Source organism: Pinus tabuliformis, chromosome 6 (assembly GCF_031772625.1).
Source record: "Pinus tabuliformis cultivar Carrire ecotype Pingquan chromosome 6, CPIR1, whole genome shotgun sequence".
In the NCBI taxonomy this organism is placed as follows: domain Eukaryota; kingdom Viridiplantae; phylum Streptophyta; class Pinopsida; order Pinales; family Pinaceae; genus Pinus; species Pinus tabuliformis.
Window position 1 is genome coordinate 1225410504 of NC_142292.1, and position 14994 is coordinate 1225425497.

The following is a 14994-nucleotide window of genomic DNA, read 5'->3' on the forward strand; positions in this document are numbered from 1 at the left end:
TCTCCTTAACTCCTCACCAGTCATTCTCATCCATACATCTCTATCAAAGGCATCAATACTGTTTCCTACCTCGCCCCAAAGAACTCCCTACGAAAATTGTGTCCAATCCCCGCACCCGAAATTGCCATTCCCCAATTTTCCACCAAAACTTTAAAAATCCCAAATTTAAACCTCTTGATCAATTTACTAGCCTAAAATCAGTGTTTTCCTATTGGTCATCTCGCCCATTGAAGATCTTTACTGAGATAGACCGGAGAGAGCCCTCTCCTGCCCCGTAGGGCTAGCTACGAGGCTAAGTGGTTTGATGTTGCCTTGAAGTTTACCTTTCTCAGCCTGAGGTGAAATTTCAAGCGCTAACATATTGGCGACCATACTGGGGAGAACAAACTTGTCTGTGGATTGATGTGTTTGTTTCATAAGTCTTAGACGGAGCCTGAAGTTATGCCAGGTAGCCTTCGAAACGCTTTTGCTTTGCATAAGCGGAAGTAGATAAACGCTGCTTCAGTCAATCTCCGTGAGCTTGTGAATACAGCACTTCATTTGCATTTTACCCCAGTACATGTATCAAGTTCAGATCTGATTGTTGATAGTGGACAACGATCAGACACTGACAAGGCTGAAATCATTCACTGGCGACTCCTTCACTGAAAACTCCAGAGATCAATGCTTCATGGTGACTTCACTGCAGAGAGATCAGTAGCTGTGAGATTTTCAAGATGGACCGAATTGCAAGAAGATATGCTCCCTTGAGCCGAGATCACATCCCTGGTTTTCCAAATAAAATTCCAAAGGTAGATTGGTCAAGGAATTTGCCTACATTTAATGATGATGGTAAGAAGGATGCTGCTTTACATCTAGTTAGATTTCATATGCATATTCGCAAGTTGAAGGTGGATTTTCCTGAAGATTGCTTGATGAAGATATTCTTGGCCACTCTGGAAGGTGCAGCTCAATCCTGGTATAAAAATTTGTCGCAGGCCTGTATTTACTGTTTAAAGGATTTTCATGCCTTGTTCATTGAAAGATATCAAGCATCTTATCCATCATTAAATTTGGTTCATGACTGTTGGCTTATAGTTTTATTGAAATCCTTGAGAAATATTATGAAGATGATAATTTTATGGATGTTGAGATCATGGAGGCTCTGTATGAGAATCCATTTCAGCAACATGAAAAGAACCTAGTGGATACCCATCAAGATGATCAGGGAATTTTGCAGCAGAATCAAGATCAGCAGCTTGAAGGTGGCCATATGGCTGAAAATGATGAAAGAGAGGGTTCTATTTCAGATCTGCCCACAGAAGAAGACAACATGCAGGGTAGTCAAGATTCATGTGATGCAGTCAAGTCAAATATTTCAGATCATGTTCACCAAGAATACCTTGTGCCGAATTCTATAAAGAAAAACTTGGCTGTTGAGATCATTTGGCATGAAGAAAACAAAGTTACAAATCTAAGTGCTCCCATTTCATTAGAACCGAGTCTTTATGAGGAGGTCATTCAGTCATCTCATGAACAGCAAGGTGAGATCTTTGCTCAAGCAAGTGATAAAGTTTCTTTGAGTGAATTTGTGGCAAACGATCTAAATGATAATACTGTGCTTGATAATATTGAAGAATGTAATAAGGAACTGGATAATTTGGTTGTGATATCATATGAAGATGACCTATAGTACATTCACACCATAGAAGAACAAAACATTCAGGATTTCCATTCAGATTCCTCTTCATATGTTTCATGTGTTGAAAGGTTTTTCCAAGAAGAGATCTGCTCATCCATTTGTTCGGAATTTTTTGAAGCTTATGAGCATACTTTTACTGAAGCACATGATGAAGGAAGATCAGAATTTGAAGCAAAAGACACCTTGTTCTTTCAGTAGGAGGTGGCAATGTAAAGTCTTCATGTTTTCCAGGATCCAATGGCAGATTTGTTACAGTTAGCAGTGAAAGTGATTATTGTTGTGTTCAGTGATGAAGGAGATCATGGTCAGCTATGTTCTTGGATGCCCGGTTACTAGTATCTATTATTGATCATGAGATATGAGTGGGAGAATCAGTCAAGAAGGCATCTGCTTGATTGGTTGCATTGGCATTTTGATATAGTTTGATGGTATATTGTCTTGTAAGAAACAAGGTGGTTTTCATCATGATTTCAAATCGTGATGGATTGCTGCCCTTCAATAAGCTTTGTAAGTTCTTGTTTTAGTTAAGTCAGTCATGAGTCATTTGTGAGTCAGTTTTCAGTCATGTAGGTTTCATAATTGAGTCGGTTTGAATCAAGTTTCAGTCAATAAATGAGTCAAGGTCTTGTATTGTTTGTCAAATAATGACTCCATTGCCCAATGGTTGAAAGCACTGGACTGCTCTCCCAGAGGTCTGCGGTTCTTGGCACCTCCAAGGAGCTACCATCCCCATTGGAGCCAATGTTAGTGTCAGTCTTTCCAGCCTTCCTCCTGTTAGTGTCAATATTTCCAGTTTTCCTCCAGTGATCAAATATGCTCTTACAAAGTGGTCTCAGAGTGTCAAGGTCAAATTTTGTCATTTCAGTGAGTCTTCAAGCAAAATTTGGTCACTAGGCATTAGGTCTAGGGTTTGCTCTCACTCTTTTCAAAGTTGTCCAAATGCCAATCTATGTCACTATTCAGCTGAGTCTATCATCATTCATAGGGTTGTCACTATCATGTCAGTGTCTAATGATTCATTGTACACCTTGTTCATGCTTCAGTTGCGCCTAGGTAAGGTCATTTCCCTCTCCTAGGGTTTTGAAGGCAATTTCTCTTGGATGATCAAATCATCAGCAAAACTTGTATCCAGATGTTCATACACCTTCCTCTATCCTTCATATACCTTATCAAATGCTTCCCATCACTGAGATCCCCCAAAATCCTCATTTTTGCACAAACACTAGTTTCTAGCTACAACCTGGCAATTTTCTAGGTTGGGCTTGTGTTTTGCCCTTTTGGACCCCTTCTCCTTGCTCAATCTCTGAAATTCCACTTTCCCCTGCTTCCTAACATCCCTCCCCACTCCCAAAAATTTCCCCAAGAATTTAGAATCCCCCTATCCCCTTCATTTCGCTCCATTTCGACAAAATTCCTTGTTTCACACATCGGGACAAGTCACACTCAAATGATGTTCCAGAGCAATCAAAGATGAATTTTGGGAAAAGGAGAGAGGTTTTTGTCCAAAACATGACACATAAGAAAAACCTCCTTCACTTTTTGCACAGGTGTCATGGTTTTAGAGAAATTTCAAAATTGCAATCGCTAGATCCAAGGAGGTTGGCCAAGGCACTAAAACGATGGAAAAGGCCCGATCCACTCCAAATTTTGGCCAAAGCCTCTTTGAATGAGCATGGTACTTTATTGGGGACTCCCAGCCCAAATTTCAAGAAATTTGGAGAAAATTTTGTCAATTGTGAATTTTTTGTGCCAAACACAGGTTTTCTCCACCAACAGGTCTCACCCCCCGCGCGACCCTTTCATTTGGCTACTCCGTTCCGGGAAAACTTAGCATTTCCGGATTTTTCATGAAAAGTTACACATGCTCACCCATTTCCAAGAGATTTTATGAAGTTTTGGGCCTCCAGAAAGTCAAAAAACAAGCAAAAAATGACTTTCTGCCACATTTTTGACACACAGAAAGCAGTCTTGGGAGATTGCAATTTTGGAGGGGTAAATGACCACCAAATTCAGAAATTCCACTTGGGTTGGAAAGTAGACATCCAGACCTTTCCAAAAAGCCTACTCTTTCCCCATTTAGACACCTGGAAGTACCCCAAAAGTGCTCTCAAAGGCGCGCGACCCGTTCAGGAATGGCGCGCGACCCATCAGGCAAATTGCTCAGGATTTCAGCCTACAGCTCAGCAAAACGCAGTTTTGACTATGTTTGACTTTTTGGAGTTGATTTTTATCCTCCTTGTTGTAAATTATGTAATTTTATGACAATTTTACACTTATGTATCTCTTCTAGAAGATTCATTCATGAGATAGGTGAAAATTAAATGAATGAATTGGTTTCCTAGCTTATAGAGGCAAGTTGTTTTGACTGCCTAGTTTTCAGTGCTTAGTTTAGAATTGGTTGAAACAGCTCCTAGGATAGTGAGCTCGACCCCCAGAGGCAGGGAAAGATGTTATATGATCTATATTATGTACTCTCTTGCTCATTTTCATGGTTGGACTTTTGAGGGAGAAGCTCTTATTGTATTATTCACTGTATCTCTGCAATTTTTGGCAAAGGAAGACCAGGGTTTTGCAGTCCTTTTTGGGATTATTGTGGTCACATGTATTGATGGTGTGTTTCTCTTTGTACTTGTAAGTGTGTTATGTGAATCATTTCCTTACTTTTCCTTCTGCAAATTAGGCAAATGAAGTGTTAAAGTAGAATTCATGACTGTCATGCTCTGCTTTTAAGTTTGCTTAATATCAATGTTTTCAACTGTTTAAGGGGAATTCAAGGTTATTGCTTGCGATCCTTAACTCCTCACTAGTCATTCTCATCCATCCATCTCTATCAAAGGCATCAATACTGTTTCCTACCTCGCCCCAAAGAACTCCCTGCGAAAATTGTGTCCAATCCCCGCACCCGAAATTGCCATTCCCCAATTTTCCACCAAAACTTTAAAAATCCCAAATTTAAACCTCTTGATCAATTTACTAGCCTAAAATCAGTGTTTTCCTATTGGTCATCTCGCCCATTGAAGATCTTTACTGAGATAGACCGGAGAGAGCCCTCTCCTGCCCCGTAGGGCTAGCTACGAGGCTAAGTGGTTTGATGTTGCCTTGAAGTTTACCTTTCTCAGCCTGAGGTGAAATTTCAAGTGCTAACATATTCCTTGATTGTATTCAGTTACATCAGTTTACAGAGGGATGATTTATTGTTACTGTACACTTGACTGATAATTTACTTAGTCTTCTGAATGCATGATTTAGGCTTTAAAGTGCTTTGCTGAAAGTAGATTTTCTTTTAAGCATTCGTTTACTCTTGTATTTTCTTGAGCACTATACTACTAGCATTACTCTGACAAATGACCGCCTCAAACTGAGTACACTCTTTGAGATAACAAACCGTTCTTGGATTGACAAGTTAATGTGAGGTAATTAGAGGTGAAAAAGACATCTTTTACGGCTCGACAATGACATACTAGGCCCTCTCTAGGTTGTCCATCAAAGCTTTTATTTGAGCTTCCCTTTCCTGTATGATGATGTCCTTTATTGTTTCCCCCTCCTAAGCCTCTAAGTCAATGGTCTCAATGTCATGCTGCTCAGGTTCATCATGTTTTGCCAACTCAAAGTCCCTTTCCCCCTCATCATCATCTGGCATCTTTTCCTTTCCCTTATGCAACTGTTGTACCTATACCTGCTATGTTGACGAAGAAGGAAAAGCCCCTTCCACATCCTGTGGAGCTAGCATTTGCGTATGGGCTGATGAAGAAGGCAAGGTCCCTTCCACATCCAGTGGAGAAAACACTTGCCTGGCAGCTGTAAACAATCTCCTTGTGTCTCTCTGATATGTTAAGTAAACTGGCACCTCAGCAGTTCTTGTCTGCTTGATCTCTTTTCCCGTTTCCACATGACTAGAAGACCCACCTATTTCTTGAAACACTGATGGAGGAATTTGGGGACCCATAAACATGTCATGAGCAATAAATGTCTCCCAAGGGATGTTGAGGAGACTGAGATGATGAAGAACAATAATTATGATCAAGGACTAGTGATAGATGTTGCTCATCTGCTGAGGGTATGGCTTCTTCTGCGCAAGGTAAGCCATTTTATCAATTTTCTGAACAAAAAGTATGGGAGGTTTAACATCTTCACCCTTGTAAAATACATGAGGAGCCTGATGTGGTAAGTGTACAACCTAGAAAATATTCCCTCATAAGTGAATTATTTGATGATGATTCTCATCAAGGGGACATACTTGTTCTCAAGAAATTTGAAAGGAAAAATCCGCTTCACCTGATTTCTGTACCGAGGTTTAATGTAAGGCTCATAATAATGTTCATCAAGATCTTGGGCCTTATACCACTTTTCACCAACATTTGGAATCCTGGTGGCATCTGAAATGATGGATGGTGACACTGTGAAAGTTACCCCAGCAAGAGTCACTTTATTGTTTTGAAGATGAGCTACAAAGAGTCTAGTGAGCTCTGGGTGAAATTGTACTCTCTCCACTTGTTCACAAAACTCATAGCATCCTTGATATCTAAAACATGAAACAACCAGCTGAGAAGCCTGTAGTTCCCTTGGGTTTGTTGGCTCTTCTCTTGTGATCTTTCCTCCCTTATGAGGTTTTTTGTGCTGCCTGGATCTATCTAATGAACTGTCACTAGCTGTGTTTTCCTCTTCATATTCATGATCTTCACTATCCATGTTTACAAGATTTTTAGTTGCACACCTTTAGAAAGGGTTGAAGGTGCTATCACTTAGATTTTTTCCTTAGAAGTTATCAAAGAAGATATAGTCTGAGGTAACCAAAAACCTAATCTTTCAGACTTAGGTTCTAGCCAACCTAAGTCTAGAGAGGGCTCTCTCTTGGTAATTTAACTTTGTTTGAATAAGATTTCAGGCTATTTCTTAGTGTTCAGGATTTTTTTGTTTTGATTGGGTGGTGGAATTAAGAAAACAGATGGGCAAAGCAAGTATTTAGGCCATTGGGCAATGGAGTCAATCAAGAAAGGCTTAACTCGATTTGATTTATCATTGAGGTAAGAGTCCACAGGGCAGGCTAGCACAGCAAGCAAAGCTGCATGTTTAAATGAATGAAAAGTCCTAACCAGGGCCAAGGGCAATGAAGAATCCTTAACCAAGATTAATATGAAGAAAGGAAGGATGGCCAGTGGCAAAGGGCAATGAAGAATCCTTTACTATGGACCAAAGGGGGGGTAAACTACAGAAGTAAGGGAGCAACTAAGAATTCCAAGACCAAGGATGTATAGTAAAAAACATAAAAAAAGAAAACATTTAAAACAAAGATCACTTAAGCTAATTCTGATGATATCATTCCTTGTTTTCTTTTAAGATTTTATAAGAGACACATGTGAATATTTCGTAACATAAAGAGAAAATGATATTTAAACATGAGAAGATGATACTTATTTGTTCCAACTGTGCACAAGAATCCAGTGAAATGTCCTTAGCTTTATTTCATTTCCAACAAAACCAGTCCAGTCTTGAGTACAATAGCTCCTTGGCTCAAAAATAATATGTCTACAGAAATGTATTTTAATCCACTCTAATTACTTCAATTTGTGAAGTATTTATACAAAAATTGATACAAAATATCTCATAACCATATGAGAATTATTCTAGGAAACAAAAAATATCTTCAACATGAAGATAGAGACAGATGGAGAAATGTCTTCTAGCTGTCCCTTTTATTGTGACTGTGCTGGTTGTTGTAACTCAGATTTGGATCTTTCAGTTTTCTTTGTAGTTATGTGCTAGAATCACTTTTATCTTCTACCTACTAATACTCTTTACCTGTGCTGCTTTAATCCTGTCTTACCTGTTTTACCTGGTAGTTATGTTTTACCATATAGATTTACTACAGTAACTTATAGTAAAGCTGTCGAATTTGTCCAACATTCCCTGTCAAGTAATTTCATCCTTATCATTTTCCTGTAAATTTCATCAGCTTCTATGTACTTGGCAAAATTCAGTTTTCTTGTGAACAAGTGCTTGACTTCATGTTCTATGTAGAACAAATTTTCAAGGCCATCATAAATCACCTTTCCAGTGGGCAAAGATTTCACCCTGAAGTACTAGCTTGGCTTTTAGGCAGCTTGTTTAACCTGTCATTGTATTCTTCCTGGGTCATCATCTTATCATTTATCACCACACGACTAGGAAGTCTTTTTTCTCTTAAGATGCCATACTTCAGCATAAAGTTGTCAATATCTGTTTGGATACTTTGACATATTTTCTCTAGATTGAGCATTAGGTTCCTCTTGGTGAGAACCTTTTTTATTTCTATGATTGTTGTTGTTTTGTCTTCTATCTCTAATTCATCAAGATGATATCTATTTTTTCTGTTGAAAAAGGTGATCAACTGATTGGCTTCTTTGGGTTTATTTCCCAATTCTTCCACTGTCTTGTGGATTGCCTCTGTAGCCATTTTGACTAATTATGTTTGCTCAAAAATAATCTGAATAGAAGGCCAAACATCATTGATGGAATCAATGATGTTGGCGCAAAGAATTTCTTTCATATCTGCTAATGGCTCGTGTAGTATTAAGTCCTTCTCAAGGGCTTTTATCCTTTTTTCCATTCTTAGGTTCTTCTGAGTTTCTTCTTTCTGCTGTATTTGTGCAAGTTTGCAATTGGTTTCTAAACTTGTCACTTTTTCTTTGAGTTTCTTGAGCTCAGTGGCCTAGATACTCATTTCCTCCGTGGCCTTGATCAATTCTGCAGTTTTCTCTGTTTGTGTCTCTGTGCTGGTTGATGTACCTGTACCTGTACCTACTAAACTACCTGTAACTAGCAATGCTGTAACTGGTGGAAGTGTAGGTACCAAGGCAGATGCTAAGGTGGAGGGCACTACTATGGAAACTGTAGGTATTACAGTTTGAGGAGTGGTGGCCAGCTCACTCTCCTTTGACTATATCAGATTCTCCAATTCTTTTTCAGTTTCTTTCAATTGGTCATTCAGCTCAAGGACTAGGTCCATAAGCTCTTCCTCCTTCTATGTTTCCAATACTTCAATTATTTGAGGATGATGAAGAGGAGGAATCTTGAGCTGCTTCTTCAGTGCAACTATGTCATCATTTTTCTTCTTTATCAGCTTCTCTGCTACTTTCACATCCTTGGGATCATGTCCTAGTTCTATAACCAAGTCCTCTAAGGACTTTATTATGGTGTCTTTGGCTTGAGGGGAGGCCTTCTCCAACTGGAATTGTGCTGATATATTATTTAGCGAATTCTAGAATTGGTGCGCTGCAATTGCTTTGTTGGTCAAAGTGGAATAGACCATTTCACTAGTTTGTTTATGCAACTCGATTTGGTCAATAGGATGGATATCCTTGGCCAATACTTCAAAATCCGTTTTTAGGTAGTCTGCCATTGATTTAGGTTGCTATATGGTTGGCTTGAGAAAACTCATCTGCATCTTACCTTCTTTTATATCAAAGGCTGACATTAGCCTTGTTTGGTTTGTAGGAGACATCTTCAGATAATGTGCATAACTTTGCACCTTTAACCTCTCATTCCTTGCCTTGATTTCCTTATAATTTTCTTTGATGTCCTAGATTTCTCTAGTAGGAGCCCTAAAGGAGGATACTTCCACACTCTGTTGCCTTTCCAACATTTGAGCATGTGAGGTGGAAGGTCCTTGTGTCCCTCCTGAAGGAGTGGTGTGCCTGCTTTCGGTCCTCTCTGCTCCTAAATTTCCTGTTGTCTCCTTAGTGTATTCTTGCTTTGCATATGGATTCAACCTCTACCTTTTAGCATAGGTTTGGGTGACAGGCCTGCTGGAAGGAGTGGCCTCCTATTTATCTCTCTTAAGGTTCCTCTCCTCATTTAGAGGAGTCTGCAAAATAGGAGGATTTCTCATGATTTGTTCGGGTTGAGCAAGTTCCTTTGAAATTTCAGGCTATTCAGATTCTTTTGGTTGTTCTGAAAGCTCTGGTTGCTTTGATGGCCTTTCTTGATCTGAAGACTCTGGTTTCCTTGATGGTCATACCTTTTCTATCTACCCACTGTGTCCCTGGGATTGCCTTTGAGATTGAGACTCTACGAGCACCTGTACAAAGGAATCCTCATCAAGTCTTCTGTCTAAATCTATCAAAACATTATCAACAACAACCTTTGTGCTATCTCGATCTATCAAAGTGCCTTCCACCCATTCATATTGATTAGCATATTGTTCTATTTCAGGGATCCTGTGGTGGATGTAGGGAGATAGTTTATTCTTTTGTCTCCTATTACAAATGAAGTCTAAGGGATCATAATTCCATACAAAACTCTGTTTCAGTTTCAACCTTTGGAGGATTTCATTTGCCTCCTTTCCTACTTCCCTACTGTTACAAATAAATGGGCCCAACTGATCCTTTATCTTGAGTTGGGATTTCTTCTTGGCTTTTACAAAGTGCACCTCATTTGAATTGATCATTTTCCTATAGTACTCCAAATCAAACAATCTCATGGGGAGATATCTAGGCAATTTGTAAGGTGGCAATTCACATCCATAGATTCGGATCTCAGTGTGGTTTTGGTATAAGTACCAATCCCCCACTTTGTATTGCTTTGACAACTGTAGGACCCTCCTGATGTTTGCACTGATTATGGGTGGAGGGCTTCCTAGTAGCATGGTTGTCACAGCGTAAACAAAGAGGTCTATGAAATATTTATAAGAGTATTGAGAATCAAATTGATGGATCGATGAAGTCCAGAAGATCACTTATCTGGGGTTACCTTTGGTATCAAGCTTTTGGTGGGAAACTGGAAATCTATTAGCATGGTAATACAAGAATAAATGATATAAAACTAAAGAATACTTGAAAACTCTTTCATTTTCCAACCTCATGAATTGATCATGCATTTTGTCAACAATAAACTTAGCATAGTCAAACATGATGGATGGTGGTTGGCCAGGAGAGTAGATTGACATGAAGGATATGATGATCTCATCAACAAATTCACTAGTGGTGTACCCTAGCACACCAGAGATCATATCTATGATGTCTTGGCCAAGGTTGGAGAATATAGTCCATAAATAAGGGGGAGAGTCCTTTGGGGTATACTGTTCTTCCCTGATGAAGGTCTAGTACAATCTAGAAAGTCTGATTGAAGAAAGGGTAGGGTATCTGTTCAACATATCACCAATGGAAAGAGAAGTCATGCTTGGGCTTGGTTGTAACAATAACATTTCATTAATAGATTCGGCAGTAATGGTAAACATAATAGATTGGTCAGGGGTTCTTACTGCCCTTTGGATAGAATCATAGTTCATGTGGCAGTAATGTACAATCTCTGGGAATATATGCACTTTGGGGAACTGGTACTCGGGTAAACTTGATTCCTAAAGTCCAATGTAGTCTTCATGATTTAGGTACCGGTCTCTGTACTTGCAGAAAAGTTTCAAAGGGGATTTTGAGATAGAGGTATCTTTAATATGGAAATCTTTGTCTGCAAGTGGAAGGTGGTCTAAATCCCTGTGAGGAGTCGTAATGGGCATGATATCTAATGCAATTGGGGTTTCCATTCAAGGACAAGGGCAAAGGGTTTCAGGGAAATTGGAAAAATTGGTCTATTACAGAGTATTTTAGGACTACCAGGTAGCTTAATTTACTAAATTACTTAGTATTCAAAAGAAATTTAGTTCAGGTTCGGCAGGAAAATAGGGTTTCTCAGTGGAAATGGGGTAAATACCTGGTTTCAGTTGTTTGAACAGAGTATGGTGTTGTGCACTATTTGCAGGACGCACAGGTCTACAAGGTAGTCTGGAGTTCAGCGGCTTCGGAAAGTTGACGGTTAGTAGTGGGTTGACAGTTGAACGTACTCGGTGATTTTCATGGAAGTCAGAATGTTCTTTTCATGATAAAAAATGAAAAAACAATGAGTTTTTTGGTTTTATGTGTAAAGTCAATGATATTTTCGGGTACATTGGCAAAGTGATAGTTGGCGCCAATCAGGGGATGTGACATTTTGGCGTGTAGTTGAGGCGGTAAGCAGAATCCATCGTACCGCTTTTCGGGATAAGTGGTTTTGGGGGGACGCTGCCCGATGCCATTCATCGGGTGCCACGTAGTAGCGGGGTGAACAGTGAAACCGCTAACATCGGGCGAGTAAAGGTTGGCTTTTGGAGGCCGTCCGATATGAGCGTCCACTGTTGGATCTGAAGGGGTCATATCACACAATGATCGGGGAGATTATTTGACCAGAGGTTTAATGGAGGGGCCTGACGGGATATTACCTGCTGATTAAGGAGGGCTTAATGACGTCGGGGGTGAATTGATAGGTGGAACACATTATTAATTAATCACTGGTTGATTAATTAACCCTTTTTATTCAGTGGAGGGTTATGGTTCTTAATTAGTCGCTCATCAACTAATTAATCCATTTAATTAATTTACTAATAAGGTTTATATTTCAAACCTCGGGGTGGGATATTATCATATGGGTTTTAATAAAGTATACAGGGAAGGGTATTATTTTATGGGAGTTAAATAAATATAATGAAAATTAAAGTTAATATGAAATGAAAGAGGAAAACTAGGTTTTTTCCCTAATTATAATGTGTTTAATATTTATTTACATATCTTCACCTACACATTATAACTTAGGCTAAATGCTTTTGTGGGTTTTTTGTGAAAAGAGGGGTTTTGCATGGGGGCAATTACTTTCCCTAGGCAAATGGTGATTTCACCTTAGGAAAAGGGATTTTTTAGGTGAAATGAATGAATTATGGAGGGGGTGAATGTTGGTAAGGGGGTTTCAGTACTTGGATCCTATAAGTTATTGGGCCGAGGGTCCAGTCCCTCAAGAAGTAAAAGAAATGCTCCGAGCCCCTTTAACTTAAGGTTTTAGGTAATTTTGCCTTTACTTATGGGAAATTAATAAACTTAAAGGTAAAATGAATGGGGAAATTAATCACTTCTCTTTGTAATTGTTCATTTATCATCCATACTTTTAGCAACTTTGATGATGAAAGTAAATGACATGATTTTATCCAATCAATCGCCATAATTCTGCAACCATAGAACTACTTACCCACCTACTTATCCTACCATTTTTTCTACTCTTTATTAGGGTGCACTTAAGATGGCAAACCCTTATCAAAACATTTTTCTTTTCTTTTACAATAGAAATCTATCTAAGTCTATCCTTATTACATCCAAGGGCTTAGATTAAACTGTTGAGCTCCTTTTATTTCCTCTACCTATCTACTTATCTGCCAAGATTAAATAGTTTGGTTAGATTTTATTCTCTATCTATAAACATGAAATTCAAAACATGGAATAACCAAGATTAAATTGTTTGGTTACCATGGATTGTGGCATAAATAACAAGTTGCACACAATCATTATTATGCAGAAAAATAAATAGCAGTGGCATTTAGACTTGCACACTTTCATTGGTCCTTTTCTTTTTTGGTGTTCATTTTTTCATCTTTTTTGACCTTTTTTAATCTTTTTGTCCCTTGATTTTTCTTTTGGGACATACCCTCTTTACATTTTTAATTTTTTAATTTTTTAATTTTTTGAATATGGAAAACATTTGCAGAAAGAAAAGGTATGTACATATTATAGATTTGACCTCAGCTATTCAAAAATTATGACACCTATTGGTATAGGAACATAACGGAAGGGAATGAGTGGGAGTCTTTAGGATTGTAGGGATGTGTTTAGGGTAGATTTAGACAAAATATGAATTATGAGAGTGAGGGAAAGGGTTTTTAGGATGATGGATATAATGAGGGGATATGGATGAGGCGATGGGTAATGATGTACAGAGGGTTTTTAGTTCTAGTGATGGGTGATGGGAAACAAAGTAGTTAGGGTTTTGTAGAAGAAACTAGGGTTTGATTTTAAGTGTGAAGAAAATGTCTATAACTTTTATTGTGCAAGATAAAAATAAAGTGAAAAAGGGCAACTTGTAAAAGAGGAAATAGCAAAGAATTTGGTGAATTTTTTGGTGTTATGGATGATTTGGTGGCTTATTTCCCAATGCGCAATGCCTTCGCCCTGATGCGCAGCGCCTAGTCCTACGCGCAATGCCTTTGTAAATTTGAACTACTGAAAATCACCAAGAGTGCATCACCCTACTATACGTGTAGCACCTCATCCCCTACGCATAGCGCTGGCCTATTTTCTCCAGAAGCGTAGTGCCTTACTCCTTACATGCAACGCCTATTTTCTTCTACCCAAACTCACTTGAATTTCACCTTTTGCTCTTACCTTTGGACTTCTTTGCTTGCAAGATGAGCAAATTGACTTCAAAAATGGAATTTTAGGGTTTATATATGAGTACAAATTTGTTTTTTCTCTTTAGAAAAACCCACTTTCAAATGTTCCTTGTCTTTCTTCAAAACTCTGTTTTTTTAATGCCTTTTCTCATTGTGTCTTTGCAGGTGGATAAATGCTCAAACTGACTTGATTTTTGCAGTGCTTTTTTGTTAGGCAGTAGGAACAGATACTTAGGAGCAGCTGGGAACCATTATTACATATAGAAACTTAAAATTACATAAGAAATATAAACAAATTCAAAATACTCTGTTTTCACCTCAAAAACATGTTTTTGAGGTGAAAATTACATTAGGTTACAAAAACAATATTTTTAGTAGGCTATGACTTCCAAGCCATCATGCTTGATTTATTGATCATCCTCATGCCCTTGTTGACCTTTATTTACATTTGAAAATCAGTTTCTTGACCTTGGTAATGAAACCCTAGACCTAATGAAATCAAACCCTAGGACCTAATGAAATGGACTGCAAATTGAGGATCAACAAGTATAGTCTATAAGGGAGGCACCGAAGAGAAAACAACCATCAGTGGATACATATATCATGACCTAATGGAGTGATGAAAAAATTTACAGTATGGGACTCCCACTATGAAAATGCAAAAGAGCAGATTTTGATCCCTGATGGCAGTATGAAAAGACTAACTCTAACAGATTCTTCGTCGATTGCTTCATCAATTTCAATTTGTTTTAGGTTTCGAATATCAGATTTTGTAAACTTTGTGGGATGGAATCTATCTATCCTCTCATCTTCTAATTTGTTTTTTTCTACTTTATCAATGTAGTCAAAATCTAATGTTATGTCTGTGTCTATGTTGCTATTTACAAATTCATTATCTAAAGTTAGAAAATTGTTAATTTATTGATCATTATTGAACACTTTCCAGTTCTTTAAGTTTTCAGGAATAACAGGTTTTTGCCTAACCTCAGCTGTGTACTGATGGTTGGGCTAAATGGCAACTTGCAAGTACTAGCAAACATAGCTAAACTATGAGCTTACATATTGTATTTTCTTGGAATAACAACAAGCTTGG